Below are 19,307 nucleotides of genomic sequence, written 5' to 3' on the forward strand. Positions count from 1 at the left end.
ATTTTTGCAAGATTAAAATCAACAACTTCCCTCACAAAGTGCCTTCGATCCCGTTTATCGTATCACAAGAAGACAATGACAACTCTTCTTCTCAGAAATAGATGGATGCTTGTTTTAGTCTTGGCAAGTCTCAGATCGATAGAATCGTGAGGGGTTCGTCGTGCAAAGTTTCTATCGAGGTTTATTATGGTCCTAATGGGAGCACTTGTGGATTGGCTTATAATAAGTTACTGGGGAAGGTCACAGTGCCAATGGATCTACGTGAAGCTTAATCAAGACCTTGTATGGTTCACAATGGATGGATTGCTATAGACCTTAATAGAAGCAACAAGAAATGGATCATCTCCACAGTTGTGTTTAACTGTCAGAACCAAACCAGACCCGAGATTTGTGTTCCTGTTCGGTGGGGAACCTGAGTGTAGTCCTCATGTTTTCCAGGTTCAAGATAGTCTTAAACAACCTGTCTTCATTTGCAAGTTCGGTTTCATAAACTCCGGCGACTAGAACTTGGGATCAAGGTTAGTCTTGGTTCGCTTATTTGTAAATTTCGGAGAAAAAACAAGTACTAGTTTTGACTTTGCGTTGTGTTTTTGTGCAACTGTAGATCATCTTTGTCTGAATAAAAAACTTGGAGGAATTGGCTAATTCCTTTGAAATCTGATAAAGAGCAATCCTCCAAAGAACGAAAAGGATGGTCGATTATAATCCACAACCTCTCTGGCTCTCCCGTGGCAATGACATCAATGGTGACACCCTTCGTGCCATCTCCTGGCTCGGACAGGGTCACCCGATCCAACCCAGGCGCATGGCTAATTCTCCGTCCAGGTTGTGGAACATGGAAACTCTGGGGTCGGCCCGAAGCCTGGCGTGAGTCTAGTTTCAACGACGCTCTGAGATACCGGTTTGATCTCTTCCACGACGATATCAACACCACAAACGCAACCAACACAGTTGCCACTTCCACCATCAGCACCAAACACAGAGGGAAATTCATCATGGACAAGATAACCAACGTAGCAACCCCATCAATAACCCCACAAAGCAGCGGTGACTTCGGATTGAGAACTTCAATGTCACTTTCCAACTCAAGAGTGGGATCCGGATCAAGGTCAGACTTCAGGTTCGGGTAGCCATCTCCCCCACAGAATTCGTTTCGAGCGGGGGATTCGTGATGCCATCGACGGTTGACGGCATGGGGAATTGCAGTAGAATGGAAGTGGAAGTAGGGGTACATCATATGACATGTACGGAGGATGCAACATCTTTTGTGGCGTTGGCAGCAGCTATGAATCTAAGCGTGGACTCCTGTCTATCTTTCTCTCGAAAGCTAAGGAAATAGCTGAGGCAGCAAACTCAAGAGTTTGTCGTTTAATATAGCGGGGTTTTGTCGTATTTAGGTTGGTTCTTTTGGCAGATAACTAACAACATTCTTTGAGCGGATTTTTTTAGTTTTGTATATGCGAAGTGACCATGCATCATATTATTCTCCCTTTGTGGTATAGTGAAATTTATTAATTTTTGGTACTTCTATCTTTTATTTTATATATATGTTTTACTTTGTCCAAGCATCCTATGTTGGACACGTGGAAGTATCAAATGAAAGTAAATTTATTTACAAGTGTTATAGGTGTCATTGGAATATTTTGTTGCCTGCAACTATAAGCAATGCAATCAAATGTTCATCAACTTCATTGTAAGTGGAGTTTTCACATTCATTAGATAAGAATATCATATGAAGATAACTAAACAAGCTTTCATTGGATAAAACATTTGAAATTGTTCCTTTAAATGAAAGCCAATGACACTTTTATCAAAGTGATTTGATTTGCTATCACAGACTAGGCTAGTTTTGATCATGCAGTAAGCCATATCAGTAACAGGAAATACAAGTTTCAGATATATATTGACCTATTAGAGGAACTTGGCATAAATTACACAAATTGCATCCACCGACAACATCAAATATAGTCTACATTTTTTACTTAAAAGTTGAAACCATATTCTCTAAAAATAGTAGAAGTCCTCTAAAATCAGTGTATGTATCAAAATAGCGTGAAAACATGGCAACTTTAAAGCACTTCACAATAATTGAACAGTCATTCAATCAGATTTTCATTCAGCAACAATATCTTCATTGTTGATCCCTTCTGTTGTAATATCTGGCAATATACTCAGATCCACAGTAGCATCTTTTTCTTCTTGGGAAAGCGTACTGTGAGAAGAATCGATGCGGTCATTGTGACCTCCATCCACAATCTCATTAGAGGTGTAAGTGTCTGAGCTTTCACTTGTTCCCCTGGATTCATTGTCACCACCTTGTTTCTCATACTGAGTTGAATCAGTTTTCTCCTTACTTGTGGAAGACTCAGAACTGTGCCCTTCAGCTATTGCATTTATCCTGGGCCTATTCTCTGAAATGTCAGACTTTGCATTAGTTGATGAATTCGAGGATTCTGTTGTGGTCGAATCTACCTTTTCCTTCATCTTCCACTTCTTCATCCGTAACTTCTGTTTATTACTCTTCATCGTCGTGCTTGATGTCTTCCTCTCCCCGGACTTCTTCTAGCTCCTCATCTTCTTCTTTGTGTTTGCTTACTTCTTCCTGCTCCTCCTCTTCGTGTTTGCTTGTTTCATCCTGCTCTTCTTCATGTTTGCTTGCTCCTTCATACTCCATGTCTTCAAGCCTCTTAGGTGTTTCTTCCTGTTCTTCATCATGCTTAGTTTTTTTCTTCCATCCCACTTTATTCTTCCTCTTCCTCATGCTTGTAGTTCTTAGATACTTCCTACACACGAGGAAGGTCTTTCCTCCCAAATTTTATGATAAAATCATCAGTTTGTTTGTTCACAAAGACATTATCATCTTTCTCGTCAAATTCTTTTCTTTTATCATGGGAGTGCTTGACTTGGTAGATTAACCAGAAACATGTTGGGAATTAAACGAGGAAACGAGTAATTTCCCTATAACCAGATTAGTGAGAATGCGAAATAAAAACGGAAAAATAATACCCGAAATTGATAACGGAGTTCAGCCAATTTTGTCTACGTCTCCGGACTGTTGCAGATCTTTTACTAAAGAGATAAAATTTGCAGGTGTTTACAAAACACTCACAACTCACAAGAAAGCTCTCTAGTATTGGGAGAAAGAAATGATTTGGGATAATTTTGAAGTTAAATGAGCTAGGGTATTTGTAGTTGAAGCTTAAGGACTTAATCTTGTAAATACCCTAAAGTCCAGGGATTAATTATGAGATTTTACCCTTTAATTTTCAACACTTGAGGCTTGTCTTTTTTGACAAAATTGGTGTAACTTTTCGGTGGAATTTGGTGCCACCAATTTTGCCACCCTTTTTTACTTTTACTTCCAATAATATCCCACTTAAAGACTGATTTTAATCTGTCTTCACACCTCGATCAATGCAGCAGTATTTATGCTCTCGTTACTGTAGTATGCCAACTGAAGCTGAACACAACTTCAGTTTGTCCGTAGTCACTGCCCTGTAAACCCACTTGTTATTGGGCAGTTTCTCCGTGGTTGCCTTGTCCCTCAACGTCTTGGCTCCCTTCGACTCTTGTCTACTAGTCTTTGAAAGATTGTTCCCCACTTGAACATCCTTGGCAAGCCCTTGCTTCGACCCTTCTCTTATAATGGTCTATGAGGCCATGTTCTTTACGCTAACATGCTTGGCAAACGCCTTGGACGCGGACAAGTCTTCTTGCACTTGAATTCTACTCGCCTTGGCAGAAATGAACCTTATTGAGCCAACTCTCAACGCCTCTTCAATCTTGGGTTCGTCCTCTTCTCTGGACAACTCGATCTTGGGCTCATCCATCACCTTGGATGACTCGACTCCCCTCGGGTAATTTTGCAACACTTCTGGCATCTTAAGTTTGCGCCCCTCGTTTGCTCAACTCTTACCCTTGTCTTAGAATCTTTGACACTCGAACTTGTGCCAAGACTGCACACATCTTCCCCAGACTCACCATCTGGTTCATCATTGAGTGGATTTTCTCTGCCACTCGAGGAACAATATTCCTCATCCTCTGACTTGCCTTCATCACGGAATCTCTTGTCGCTACCCTCGACTTTCGGTTTTTCTTTGTAAGTCTTGTTCTTCTTGACTCCAAATTCTTTGATGGACTCAGCGGTTGTCAAGGCTTTAGACAACTCTTTGACTTCCCTTCGGTCCAATACTTTCTTTGCCCACGGCTTTAATCCGAACATGAAGGTGAAGAACCTATTTTCTTTAGTCAAACTTGGGACTTTGAGCATTAGTCTTCTGAATCGGCTCACATACTCCTTGAGTGTCCCTTTATGCCTGAGACACCTCAACTTGGACCATGCTTCCATCCTGGCATACTGTGAGCGGACTTGCTCACTCTGCACCTTCGACTTGACGACTTTATCTCTTGCTATCGTACTGGGTCCCTTCTTGTGCTCGACTGCTTTGACACCCGCAGTCTCGTCATGTTTCGATCCTGGGCTGACTACATAAGAACTTGTAGTCGCACTATCCTTGCCTCTTGACTCGGCTACTTTGGAACACGTTGCCTCACCAAGTCTTTTCCTTGTCTTGATTGCTTGGACATTCGCAATCATATCGGGTGTTCCTCTGAGTTCGACTGCCTCGACATCAACAGCCTTGTCTCGTCTTGTTCCTTGCTTGGCCGCATTGATCCCATTAATCGGACTATGTCTTTTCCCTGGCTTGGTAGCTTTAACACTTGTGCCTGCGCCAACTTCTGCTACTTCTCCTTCTTCTATCTTATTCATGATGGCTGTAAGATGACGCTTCTCATGACATCCTCTGATCAAATGAGGACCATCACAGAAGTAGCACTTCAATTTTTCCTTGCTCCCCTTCTTCTTTACACCGGACTTAGCCTTGCCATTTTTTCCCGATGGCTTTCCTTGGCTACGAACAGTCGATGGCTCATATTGGCCATTCAAAGAGCTTTCTCTACCATCTCCCTGCTGCACCCTTTCTCGGTCTCCACCACTGTTGCCACTATCTCTGGGCATGGGTCTGGACGACACATCGCTACTTGACTTGTCATCTGCAAGCTCAGTCAGCTTTTCGGCTACAGCAATGGCCTCCAAAAGTCTCTGGACATCACTTTACTCTCCCCCGAGCATCGCCCCTGGTCTAAGTCCTTCTAAGAAGGTCTTGAGCGCATCCCATTCACTCATTTCTCCTTGCATATGAGCAGTTCCCTCTTGAGCTCATCAACTTCGTTTCTCAAACCATTGCTCCCACTCGAATCTGGCTTCCTTTGGATTGTTTCTGACAATTTTCGCAAACCACCGTGTATTAGAACACCTCCGTCGACAAATTCGTATCGTCGGCCAAATTTTACTATTCATGAAATTCACTATTCACGTAAATAGTAACCTCACAAAAAATTGACAAAATTCACAACCAAAAGCTCATGATACCAGTTGTTGGGAATTAAATGAGTAAACGAGTAATTTTTCTATAACCAGATTAGTGAGAATGCGAAATAAAAGCGAAAAAATAATACACAAAATTGATGACAGAGTTCATCCAATTTTGCCCACGTCTCCGGATTGCTGCATATCTTTTGCTAAAGAGAGAAAATTTACAGGTGTTTACAAAACACTCACAACTCACAAGATAATTCTCTAGTATTGGGAGAAAGAAATGATTTGGGATAATTTTAAAGCTAAATGAGCTAGGGTATTTATAGTTGAAGTTTAAGACTTAATCTTGTAAATATCCTAAAATCCAGGAATTAATTGTGAGATTTTACCCTTTTATTTTCAACAATTGAAGCTTGTCTTTTTTGACAAAATTGGTGCAATTTTTTTGTGGAATTCGGTGCCACCAATTTTGCCACCCTTTTTGACTTTTACTTCCAACAAAACAGACCCAAGTAGCAGACAAAATCTGCAGGAAGTGTTTTTATCCTGATACCCTTGATCTTTGGTTTCGACTAGACATCTTCTTGAACATGATGGAAATCCAAGGATCCCAAACACTGATTTCCTTTCTCTTGTTATATAGATAGCACGTGACTGAAAATGATTAAAAGGGCGAATTAACCATTCAATAAAAACAAATTGCATACTACAGAATAGTTGTAAATAAAAGTTAACTTTGTTTTTAAAAAGTAAAATAGGAAAAAAGTAATTTCCTTGAGTGCTCAAGTGACCGAGATCATACCAATTCAACAGCAATGCAACGTACATTATGTGTCTAAACTTTCAAAACCTAAACGCCTGAATGATGAAGAAATTATAAACTTTGAGGCCACAGTAACATAGCTAGTTGAAACCAATACAAGGCAACCTTAAATTCCTTGTAGGAAAAGTGTACTTGGTCTTGAACTGCTTGTGAAAATAAGAGCGTAAACAAGCGAGGGCAAACAAACAAGATCTCATGTCCTGTTTCAGATTTCAATATGATTTTCTTAAGAATGGAAGCATGCCCTTCAAGAAGTAACATAACATGAGAACAAATCAAAAGAACAGGCACATTTCATCACCTTTCGGAAATCTGTCACATTATATTCTTTTCTTAGATACTGGAAAATGGTTGTTTTCTAAGCTACCTACTAGCTACCTATATACGATAGATACACAGAACAAGCATTACAAATAGTTGTAACTTTGCTCAAATGGAAGGAAACCCGCCATAGTGACTAAGAAGCAAAAATAGCACAGTGAAGCAGCAGCATGCAGCAAACTTGAATGAAAAATCGCCAAATTTAGAGACTCGTTTCGCCAAAACTAGCAGGTAAAACAAAGAATCTAAAGATGCAAATGATGCTGACAAGGAAGGTGCTTGCATGATCCAAACAAAAACTGGAGAAACGAGTTAAAAGGAAGATGATGATGATAGAGCAAATAAATACCTGGAGAAAAGAAAAAGGAACTATGGGAGTAAAGGATAAAGATGTCAAGTATGTCGACACAAAGATGGGAAAGGGAAATTCTTTCACAGTTCTCCTCGCTGCCCTCTGCTAGATCCAAGACCAACCTCCCCTCACACCCACTACTCACTGTTCTTCTGGCCGCAAATATTTTACCTTTCGGTCCAGAACTATTATTTTAATGTGGGGTTAATTTCTCTAGGAATAATTTTATTATTACACATATTTTAAATTGGTCTACAAACTTTAAAATGTTCTTATTAAATCCTAAAATATCAATATTGAATCAACTAGTTTCTTTAATTAGCTTAGCTATCGGCTTAGATGTTAAATATTGATTAAAACCTAATATATGAAATATGTAAAACAATTTCTAAAAGGAATATGTGATTATTGAATATAGAATATTAAAAGGAAAAAATTATCTGACTAATTTTTTAAAATATATATTTCTTTAAACACGTTTATGTTTGACCATCTAATATATTTATTTTAAATACTCTCCACATCACATCTCAATTTATTTAAGACTGTAATGAGAATATATTAAAATTTAAGACGAGTTTAAAATTTGGACAATAGTTTAGGATATCTTTGATTAATTATATCATTTGTGCGAATGATTTCGTGCAAAAATAAGCATAATGGATGCAACGTGAATCTTGATTTCCGTGACAAATATACCCACTGTATATATTATTAAAATTTAAGATAATCATAATCACTCTCTCGTACAAATATGGCTCTTCCACGAAATATTTACCCACGAAAATATTAAATAAAAAAATAAAGTATATATTTTTAGTTTTTTGATAAGATGAACTTGGTCAGTTAAATTATAAATCGTATTATTTAATATTCTTTCGAGTTCATTTTATACAAATCAACAATCAAATGCATAGTCTTTAGGCAAAATATGTCAATTAACAAGTTATTGTCCTACGCTTATTAACACAATTGCAAGTTTGCAAGTGTTTTGTAGCTGGGGAGGGGTTTTGTTCGTTTCAAATTAAGAGAGGCTAAAACTGTTGTGTAGTTTTTATTCCAAATGAGTTTTACTTCTTCTTGTAGGGGACATTCCAATCAAAATCAAAGCATGCCTTAAATTTCTTTTAAAAAATATGATTTACATTTTATTTGATTTTACGACTTGTCTGGTCTGATGAAGAAATAAATTAAAAGAAAAATATCTTAGACTGCATTACATGCATGTTTAAGTTTTAGAATGAGTCTCCTATATTCATTATTATGCTTAACCCCTCAATTTGTTAATAGAATACTAAACTATAGATAATCAATTAATTGCACTTAGCAGCAGGCAGAAAACCACAGTGAATAGTTTCGACAACATTCCATTACCAGCCAGATTACGAGAGTATTCTTGTACGTTCTAACCAGCATCCTCTCCCCCATAGTTCACACCGACACAGTTTCGCCTGAATCAGGCAACTTTTTTGCAGCTGTTTTTTCAATATCGACACTACATCTTTTGTTTCCCGAAATTAATTTTACTAATATTTGTTTTCATATCGTAGCTATTGACTTAGTAGATGAAGCAGCTGCTAAATTGAAAATGGAAATCACTTCAAAACCCACAGCCCTTGAAGAGATTAATCGTCCGGTATTGAAACTGGAGATGGAGAGGCTGTCTCTCACAAATGATACTGACAAAGCTTCGAGAGATAAACTGAGTCAACTTGAGTCTGAGTTGTCCCTCTTAAAGGATAAACAGGCTGCGTTGACTGAGCAATGGGAACATGAGAAGTCTGTCATGACACGCATTCAATCAATAAAGGAATAAATATGCTCGTATTTCTCTAGAAATTACTCTGAAAGCTTTTTTCCTCTTTCATACATATTTTGAAGTTCTCATCTGCGGGAGTGTGGAGTGTAGAGTGTAGACTACATTTGAAGAGAAAAGGATTTATTCGCCAACTTTTTTAATTATGTAGATTGACAGGGTAAATGTGGAGATCCAGCAGGCTTAGCGGGAGTATGATCTGAATCGTGCAGCTGAGCTGAAATATGGGAGTTTGAACTCTTTGCAGCGTCAACTTTCTGATACAGAAAAGGAATTAGATGAGTATATGAAATCTGGAAAATCAATGCTGAAAGAAGTTATAGGAAATGATATTGCTGAAGTAGTTAGTAAATGGACAAGCATACAAGTTTCCAAGCTTCAAGAATCGGAGAGGGAGAAACTATTACATTTGGAAAAAGTGTTGCATAAATGTGTCGTCGGTCAAGATCCTGCGGTTCGATCTGTATCTGAGGCCATTCAGCAATCTCGAGCTAGTCTTTCAGACCCCCGCCGTCCAATTGCCAATTTTATGTTTATGGGTCCAACTGGAGTAGGGAAAACCGAACTTGCAAAGGCCCTCGCGTCCTACTTGTTTAATATTGAGGAAGCACTTGTCCGGATCGATATGAACAAGTATATGGAAAAACATGCAGTTTCAAGGCTTATAGGTGCTCCACCTGGTTAAGTGGGGTATGATGAAGGACAGCTGACAGAGACTGTTCGCCGTAGGCCATATGTAATCCTTTTTGGTGAGATAGAGAAAGCTCATGGTGATGTATTTAATGTTTTCCTTCAAATTTTGGATGACGGGAGAGTCACGGATTCACAGGGTCGGACCGTGAGCTTTACCATCACGGTTATCATTATGACTTCAAATGTGGGTTCACAGTACATTCTAAACTCGGATGAAGAGAAGCCTAAAGATCTAGCTTATGAAACCATCAAACAGAAGGAGATGGAGGCTGCAAGAGCGGTTTTTCGACCTGAGTTCATGAATCATGTTGATGAGTATATAGTGTTCCAGCCTTTGGATCACAAAGAAATAAGCAGCATTGTGAGGTTACAGGTAAGTTTATTTGATGACTACCTTTTGCATAATTTCTTGCATGTGAGTTTACATGATGTGGATGTTATCATAATTGATGATTCCGAAGTCTCAACCGTATCACGTACATTATAGATGTGACAAGGACATCAATACATAACTAGAGAACTGCAGTCTACAGATATTGAAGTTCGAGTAACACCGGAGTTAGAATAACATTGGATTTTTAAGCACTAATCATGTTGCCAAGCTTACATTGTTTCTCTTATAGTTCGAGACTCCATTTTCTGTGCTTGTTTTACATCTGGAGCGTGTGCAAAAGAGGATATCAGATAGGAAAATCCAACTTCGGGTCACGGATGCTGCTGTTCAGCTTCTTGGTAGTCTTGGTTACGATCCTAACTACGGTGCTAGACCTGTGAGAAGAGTGATTCAATAGAATGTTGAAAATGAACTTGCCATGGGCATAATGAGAGGGGAGTTCAAAGATGAGGAAAAATGTTGCACTCATTTTTCAGCAAGTAAATACATGAACTCACTCACTTTAGATATAATATTGTATATGACATTTGTTTTAAAGTTTTAGTGACGATTTTAATGGTGTCACCGGCAGTGTTTTCGTTGGTTATGAAACTCCATTCCGAGGTTTGCATAATTCCTGAACAGAAACAGCATGCAATTTCCCAGAGTTTCTACTAGTTGACAGAGTTGCCGAGTGTAGTATATTGAGCAGCAGCATTATGGTAGGCATGGCTTTTGAGTGGTAAATGCTACATTCATAGGGATGGCAACGGGGCGGTTTCGGGCCGGGGATTGGTCTCCCGTCCCAGTTTAAAAAATTCGTATTCATCCCCGCTTAAAAAAATTGTGGGGATTTAAACCGGGATCCTCATCTGGATAACCGCGGTGAAAATTACCCATTTAAATAACAGTTTATCTTATATGATTATTTTTCACTGCGGGAATCTCCATTACAGTTTAAATTTCACACGATGACACGAATTATTTAAAAAATAATGTCATTATCGGATCTAAACTTACTTGAAACGCCAAACACCACCAAATGCATCCAAAATATAAAAACAAAACAATTCAAATAGATAATTATCGGGCTGGGTATTCGGGTAATCGGGGTAGGGATTACCAAACTTGTCCCCGTCCCCGTTTAAAAAATTCAATTTTTTTCATCTCCGTTTATCATACCCGAACCCGACCCGATTAAAATCAATGAGATCTTATATTCCTAAAAAGTCATTTAAAAATATGCTTAACCGAATGAAAAAAAATATGTCGGCATAACACGGCTTATTAAGGCATTTAACAAAGCATATTTATTTACTCTTCTATTTGGCAAATGTAATATTTTAATCAAAATTTTAGAATTTAAATTCAATCAATTCTTTAAAAGAGTTTATTTAATTTTTATCCAGTTTGAATTTAAAGAATAAGAAGAAAAAAGAAAAGAGGAAGGTTAACGAAAGTAAATGATTAATAGTATTTACCTAGGATATTTAAAAGTAATAAAGGAAATAATTTTAATATTTTTTGTTTGGTAGAAGAAAAAAAATGATTGCATTTAATCAATTTTTTACCTTTCCGATAAAAGTACCTACGGAAGAAAAATAGATATTTTAGGTTATAAAACTTTATTTCTGTTTCTTTTCATAGTTTTCTCCCTAGACTGGTTAAATGAAAATTAAGGTTTGAGAGAAGAGCGGGGGACGCTCATTTTCTTTTGTTTTTTCATGAATTTAGATCTTTACCCAAAGAAGAAAAACTAGTCATTTCTCTTGTTTTTTTTAACTCCCAATCCCAAGATTTTATTATGATTAATTTGGATTGACTTACGTTGCACATATAATTTTAGTGAAAGAGTCTCTTCGTGCTATCTGCATACACAAGACTTCGAACTTGAGACTTGTCTAAACAATATCAAATTATTTGTCACTTTAACCAACTTCAGTGATATTATCTTACTTTTATTAGCGTTTTCTTTCCCACTTCGATTCAAATATAGAGTTAAATTTGGGTGAATCAATTAAGAGTAAACACGTAGTCACGAACTAATTTATCTCAGTAGTTAAAGGAATCGTTATTATTCCTAAACGTCATATGTTCGAGCACCAATAACTGCAATGATGATTGAGTTTTTATTATCATATGGTTGAGTTAATAAAAAAAAGGTAAACACATAGTTAACTTAATGGTTTCCATTCAAATTTATATATATAATTAATTTAAACATTCAAATGTAATAATAACTAAATCAAATGATTTTTATAACTTAAAATGACCTAATCAAACATATTTAATATGTCATTTTAATTGGTTAAAGCAATTAATTGACTTGTTATGTTTTATATATATTATAAATAATAGGTAAAATAATTCTTTTCACCTGTATCACATAATAATCCATAAATATATAATTTATAAATGATTAAAATGCATATTAAGTCAACTAAGTCCAATTATGAATTTTAGTAATTGATAATTGACCGGTTTTCAAATCTACAGTGTATTAACCAGTGTTATTAAAATCGGATCAGACCAGTCAGTTTGACCGGTTGAACCGGAAATCAGTTGACTATCCGGTCCGGTCACCCCATAAAACCAGTTTTGCAACGAACCGGTCAAGAACCGGCAAAATCGGTGTGAACCAGCCGGTTCAACCGATTCACCAATTCTGTTTTTTTTTTAAATTAAACCAAATGATGTCGTTTGGTTTTATTTTTTTCAACCTCAAATTTATTTTTTGATTATGATGATAGATACTTGTATCAATTATATACTTTTTTTTATTTAGTTGTTGATGAATGTCTTTGGGAATTGACCTTAAATATTATGTTGTAGCTGATTTAAATCATTTTGTTTCACTTGATAAAACTCATTCTTTTCAAAACTCATGCATTTTTTCCTTACGCATGATCTCCTTCGTCACTGTCAAAAAATTTCTCGGTTCCAATTCCATGTCTATTGGGAGAGGAAATAGAGCCTTTATTGGCCTCAGATTCAGAGACGTTAAGCCTCGCATTTCGTGCACTTTCTAACCAAACTGAACTTTCGCCATCGCTATGCTTCGCTCCCATCTCTTCTTCTCTCAGGTTTTTACTTTACTTTTTCTTATTTATTTTCTTCGCATTGATATTCTGGAGTTACCAATAGAGGAGGTATTAGTGTTGTAGGAAACCCTGGATTTAGTAGTAACACAAATGCAGTTGGTGATTCTATCCCTGGGATTCTCCCAACTTCTGCTGCAATTGGTAACCACAATGCTGTTCCAGGATTGGGAGTATCCCCAATTTTGGGAAATGCAGGTCCTAGGATAACAAGTTCTTTGGGGAACATGGTTGGTGGGGGCAACATTGGAAGGAGCATAAACTCTGTTGGAGGATTATCCGTATCTAGTCTTGCTTCTCATCTGAATTTAGGTGCCAATAGTGGATCTAGGAATCTAAACATGCAAGGTCAGAATAGGATGATGAGTGGGGTGCTTCCTCAAGGTATGTTACTGTGAACAATGACCCTTTCATGTCGTTGTCTTCTTAAAAAATATCACTGTTTATGTGTGTTGCCCGCTATATGTGCCCTCAACACAAAGAAGATAGGTTCACTAGTGTTGCGCTTCCTCGATCTTTTTTTTATATATTTTGAAGAGTTGTTTTGGTTTATTTCTTACATTGCTCTTCATTTCTAACTTCCAATTGTTAAAAGTTAACTTGATTCTTATTCTTGGCTGATATTGGATACATGTTTAGCTATAATTGTGGACTTACTAGTTTGGCTGTAGTTGTTCCCGTGAATAACCCTTTCTGGATACAGGATCTCCTTAGGTAATATCAATGTTTGGCAATTCTTATCCATCTGCTGGGGGCTCACTTTCCCAGAGCCATGCTAAAGCTGTGAACAATCTTAGCTCTATGGGAATGTTGAATGTGTTGGTAATGCTCAATCCCATATAGTGCTGGAAACACTATTGGGAATGGTATTTAAGGCTTGACATTCCACTTCCTTGTTGAGTGATAGAGAACAAGGGGGCTCTCGTGCACCGCCGCCGCCGTCCGTCTGTCTCGTCTCGGCTCGGCACGGCACGGCTCGGCTCGGCTCGGCTCGTGGTCGTGGTCGTGGTCGAGGTCGAGGTCGAGGTCGAGGTCGAGGTCGAGCTCGTGGTCGAGGTCGAGGTCGAGATCGTGGTCGAGGTCGAGGTCGAGATCGAGGTCGAGGTCGAGGTCGAGGTCGTGGTCGTGGTCGAGGTCGAGGTCGAGGTCGTGGTCGTGGTCGAGGTCGAGGTCGAGGTCGAGGTCGTGGTCGTGGTCGTGGTCGTGGTCGAGGTCGTGGTCGTGGTCGTGGTCGTGGTCGTGGTCGTGGTCGTGGTAATACGTGTCTTCGACACGTCCGCGCGGATACTATCTTTTTAGAGAAAATTCTTGAGGAATTTCTCTTTGAAAGAAACAAATGGAAAATGTGAAAGATATCAACTGATATTTATAGGCTGCTGAGGACTGTTTGAATTTCAAATAATAACAGCTGAATTATTTTTTATCAGAAATTAAACAGTTTATTTCTAAATTAAATCAGAAACGTTAAGATGTACCTGGACTGATTTACAGCTTTGTACAAAAGTTATTTGATTTAATTCCAGGGGTTACATGATATAATTTCGGGAGTTATAACAGCTGAATAATGATACAATGAACCTGGACTATTTCTGAGTCAGGTTCATCTAGACGTTTCATCTGTTACAAATAAGAGGTTTAATCCTGAAATTTTGTGGACAATTTTAACCCTATTTCTAGCCTATAAATAGAGAGTTATATTCAGCTTCTCAACTCACTCTCAAATACATTCACAATTCACTTACAAAGTGTTTTCTAAAGTTCTCTCTGTGAGTTCTCTCTGAGTGCTTTCCGATCAGAAGTGCAATACCACCAGCAATCCACTCCGGTTTTGGGTGTACGGAATTCGGAGCTACCGTGTTAACCTCGGGGGACGGTCTGCCTACTGAAGCGATTACACACATCGGGGCGAATTCGTTTCTAAGGCAGTGGTTCTTACCACGACATGGTTTACGAATCTGTTCTTCTTAATTACTGTTTATATTTCCAGTCAGTGCTAACGGTGTAGTTTTGCAGTTCATATTTCTAACAATTTAGAAACGAATTCGATAAACTGCAATCATGTCGACACCTTTGAGCAAACTCATTCCCGATCTTTCCAAGCTCGATGCACTTGATGGAAAGAACTATAGAAGGTGGTCCCAAAGAATTCTGATATTCTTCGAGCAACTTGATCTTGACTACGTGTTGCTCAAGCCACCACCTACCATGCCGCCAACCCCAGCTGTCGGTAATGATGCGGATGCGGTCCTCAATGATGATGCCTTAGCAACTACCGTCGCCGCTCTCGCTACCTACGAGAAATACGAGAAGGACAACAAGACGGTACGAGGACATCTGCTCAGCCACATGTCAAATAAAATATTTGATATGTTCCTTAGAGAAAGGAGTGCCAAGGCAATATGGGACACTCTCTACATGAAGTATGGTGCGGATGATGCGGGGATCAAGAAGTACGTTGTTGGCAAATGGCTCAAATTCCAGATGACAGACGACAAGCCAATAATGGATCAAGTCCATGACTATGAGAACTTAGTCGCTGACATCATCGCTGAAGGGATGCAAATGTGTGAGGTGCTGCAAGCCAATGTACTCATTGAGAAGCTTCCCAAGTCCTGGTCCGACTACCGCAACTCTCTTAAGCATAAGAAGAGAGAAATTTCGCTTGAAGAGCTCGTGGGCCATACGAAGATTGAAGAAGCCAACCGTTTAAAAGATAAGCTTACTAATTCTATGAGTAATTTATCTTTTAGAGCTAACTTGGTTGAGTCTAAATTTAAGAAAATTATGAAACGTGGGAATCAAGACAAGAAGACGAAACCTCAGAAGGCTACCAACTTCAAGAAGTCAGGAAAGCCCAAACCTGAAGAAAAGACGCTCAAGTGTTATGTCTGCGGTTTACCTGGCCACAAAGCTTACCAATGCCAACACCGCTCAGACCGCCAGAATGACAACAAGCCACAGATGCACGTTGTTGAAGAAGATGATGAGATCATTGCTGCGGTGGTCTCAGAAGTCAATCTGGTGGAAAACAGTTCGGAATGGGTTGTTGACACTGGCGCTTCAAAGCATTTCTGCGCAAGGAAGGATTTTTTCACTGAATTCGAGGATGGTAACGAAGGTGAACATGTGTACATGGGGAACTCTAGCAGCTCTGAAGTGCTAGGCAAAGGCAAGGTTTTACTCAAGCTGACCTCTGGTAAAACTCTGGCTTTAAATAATGTTCTGTATGTACCTGCATTGCGTAGAAATTTGATAAGTGGTGGGCTTCTGAATAAGGCAGGCATTAAGTTAGTTTTTGAGGCAGATAAACTTGTACTTTCCCGAAATGGTGATTATGTGGGGAAAGAGTTTTTAAGCAATGGTTTATTTGTCATAGAAACTCAATTTAATGAAAATAAAGCTACCACTTCTGCTTATATTGTTGAATCCATTGATATGTGGCATGCTAGATTAGGACATGTGAATATTCATGCTTTAAAGAAATTAATGAATATGAATGTTCTGCCTAAACTAGACACAACTAGCTTTAACAAATGTGAGATTTGTGTAGAAGCTAAGCATACTAGACCTCACTTTAAGACTGTTTCTAATAGAAAGACTGAACTGTTAGAACTCATTCATACTGATCTAGCAGATTTTAGAAACACTGAAAGTAAAGGAGGAAAACACTACTACATAACTTTTGTAGATGATTATTCAAGATATACAAAAGTTTATCTCCTAAGAACTAAAGATGAAGCTGAAAACTTCTTTCTTATTTATAAGGCAGAAGTAGAAAATCAGTTAGATAGGAGAATCAAACGGGTTAGATCTGATAGAGGTGGTGAATATGGATCTAATTTCTTAAAAGATATTTGTGAAAAGAATGGCATAATTCACGAAACTTCAGCCCCCTATTTTCCTCAACAGAATGGTATAGCCGAAAGGAAAAATAGAACTTTAAAAGAGATGATGAATTCTTTACTAATAAGTTCAGGGTTATCTAATAACATGTGGGGGGGGAAGCCATTCTATCGTCAACTCATATCTTGAATCGAGTTCCTCATAAGAAATTAGATTCTACCCCATATGAATTGTGGAAAGGATACGCTCCTAATTTACAATACCTGAAAGTATGGGGGTGTCTGGCTAAAGTGGGTTTGCCAGACTTTAAGAAGTCCACCATCGGACCTAAAACTGTTGATGCAGTGTTTATTGGGTATGCTACGAATAGTGCTGTATACAGATTCATGCTTTTAGAAGATTATTCTATTTGTGAGTCAAGGGATGCTATTTTCTTTGAAAATACTTTTCCTTTAAAGGAACCGAGAATGAATATTGAAACACAAATAGAATATATTCCATCCACTTCTTCTAGTAATCCTGCTAGGTCTTCTGAACAAATTGATTTCGAGCCTAGAAGAAGTAAAAGGCAAAGAGTTGAAACCTCTTTTGGACCAGACTTTATTACTTTCTTTATTTCTGAGATAAATGATTTAGACTCCATTTCATATCCTATAGCTCAAACTTTTCTATTAGATGAGGATCCTAAAACTTTTGAAGAAGCTATAAGATCTATCGATGCTAGTTTTTGGAAAAGCGCTGTTAATGATGAACTAGAATCGATAATGTCTAATCATACTTGGGAATTAGTTGACTTGCCTAAGGGATTTAAACCAATCTCCAACAAATGGGTCTTCCAGAAGAAACTAAGGCCAGATGGTTCGATTCAGCGGTACAAGGCAAGGTTAGTCGTCAAAGGGTTTACTCAAAGGTTTGGTTTAGACTACTTTGATACATATTCTCCCGTTACAAAAATCTCAACGATTCGTGCATTATATGCACTAGCCTCTATTCATAAGTTGCAGGTACATCAAATGGATGTTAAGACTGCTTTCTTGAATGGAGATCTAGATAAGGAGATTTACATGGAGCAACCACTAGGTTTTGAAGCACCTGGTATGGAAGACAAAGTCTGTAGACTCAAAAAGTCACTCTATGGACTTAAGCAGGCTCCTAAACAGTGGTATGAGAAATTTCATAAAACTATTCTTAGTTTTGGTTTTGTTGTGAATGGTTCGGATGCTTGTGTGTATTCGAAGATGTTTGACACTGAATGTGTTATCATAAGTCTTTATGTTGATGACATGTTGATTTTCAGTTCTAACATTGAGTCCATTAACAAAGTTAAAAATTTCTTGTCCACTAAGTTTGAGATGACAGATTTGGGAGAAGTAGATGTAATCTTAGGAGTCAAAGTTACCAAAACTGAGAAGGGATTTTCTTTATGTCAAGCACATTATATAGAGAAAGTGCTAAAGAAATTTGACAGTTTTGATGTCATCCCTGTTCGAACTCCTTATGACCCTAGAATACATCTAGTTAAGAATAAAGGAAGTAGCGTTTCCCAAACTGAATATGCTAAATTAATTGGGAGCTTAATGTTCTTAATGAACTATACTCGACCTGATATTGCTTATGCTGTGAGTAGACAGTGTAGATATACTCATAATTCGAGTGGTGAGCACTGGATTGCTCTTAAACGCTTACTGAAATATCTTAAGGGTACTTTGGATTGGAAACTTGAATTTGTTGCCTTTCCTGCGGTACTAGAAGGATATTGTGATGCCAACTGGGTTTCTGATAATAATGAGGTAAGCTCTACGAGCGGGTATGTTTTTACTTTGGGTGGAGCATCAATCTCGTGGAAATCATCAAAGCAGACTTGTATTGCTCGTTCTACCATGGAATCAGAGTTTATAGCTCTTGATCTAGCTGGGCAAGAAGCCGAGTGGCTTAGAAGCTTGTTAGCAAATATTCCGTTGTGGGAAGACCGACTCCTCCGGTTTCATTATTGTGTGATTCACAAGCTGCGATATGTGTGGCTAAGAACCAAGCTTACAATGGTAATAAAAGACACATTCGCATAAGACATGAATCAATTAGACACTTAATAAAGAATGGAGTGCTCTCTTTAGAGTATGTGAAGTAGGAAAGGAACCTAGCAGACCCGCTTACCAAAGGGTTAAGTCGGAAGCTGGTCCTAGATTCGTCGAGGGGGATGGGTCTAAAGCCCATTGGTTGAGGAATTCATGATGGATACCCAACTTAGTTATCTAAGTTCCATGTGGTCAAACGAAACCATGGAAAGACTCATAGTGCACATTCCTATTGCCTATCCCTATGATGAATAATGTGCATGCCCAGGATGAGCTTAATTGCTCTTAATAAATTCATAGCCCAGGCTTTGGGTGGTCTTAGTGAGAAAGACTTGATGAATTTACCGATTTTGGCTGAATATATATTCTTAATAAGTTCATAACCAAGAGTAAGTGGGTAGGAAATGATGAACTTACCGACAGAAAGGTTGAGTTTGTTAAACTCTTAATAAATTCAAATCCAAGTATTTGGATGGTTCTAGTGAGAAGGACTTATTGAATTTACCGATAAATGAGGTTGAATATTTATTCTT

General features: G+C 38.2%; 2 pseudogenes; both read left to right on the forward strand.

The window, feature by feature from the left end:
* Positions 1-506: 506 nt before the first annotated feature.
* LOC120164423 lies at positions 507-1,372 on the forward strand (annotated as a pseudogene).
* A 6,138-nt stretch (positions 1,373-7,510) lies between these two features.
* On the forward strand, positions 7,511-10,504 carry LOC120164439 (annotated as a pseudogene).
* The last annotated feature ends 8,803 nt before the right edge of the window (positions 10,505-19,307 follow it).

Source organism: Hibiscus syriacus, unplaced genomic scaffold (genome assembly GCF_006381635.1).
Source record: "Hibiscus syriacus cultivar Baekdansim isolate YM2019G1 unplaced genomic scaffold, ASM638163v2 tig00111522_pilon, whole genome shotgun sequence".
In the NCBI taxonomy this organism is placed as follows: domain Eukaryota; kingdom Viridiplantae; phylum Streptophyta; class Magnoliopsida; order Malvales; family Malvaceae; genus Hibiscus; species Hibiscus syriacus.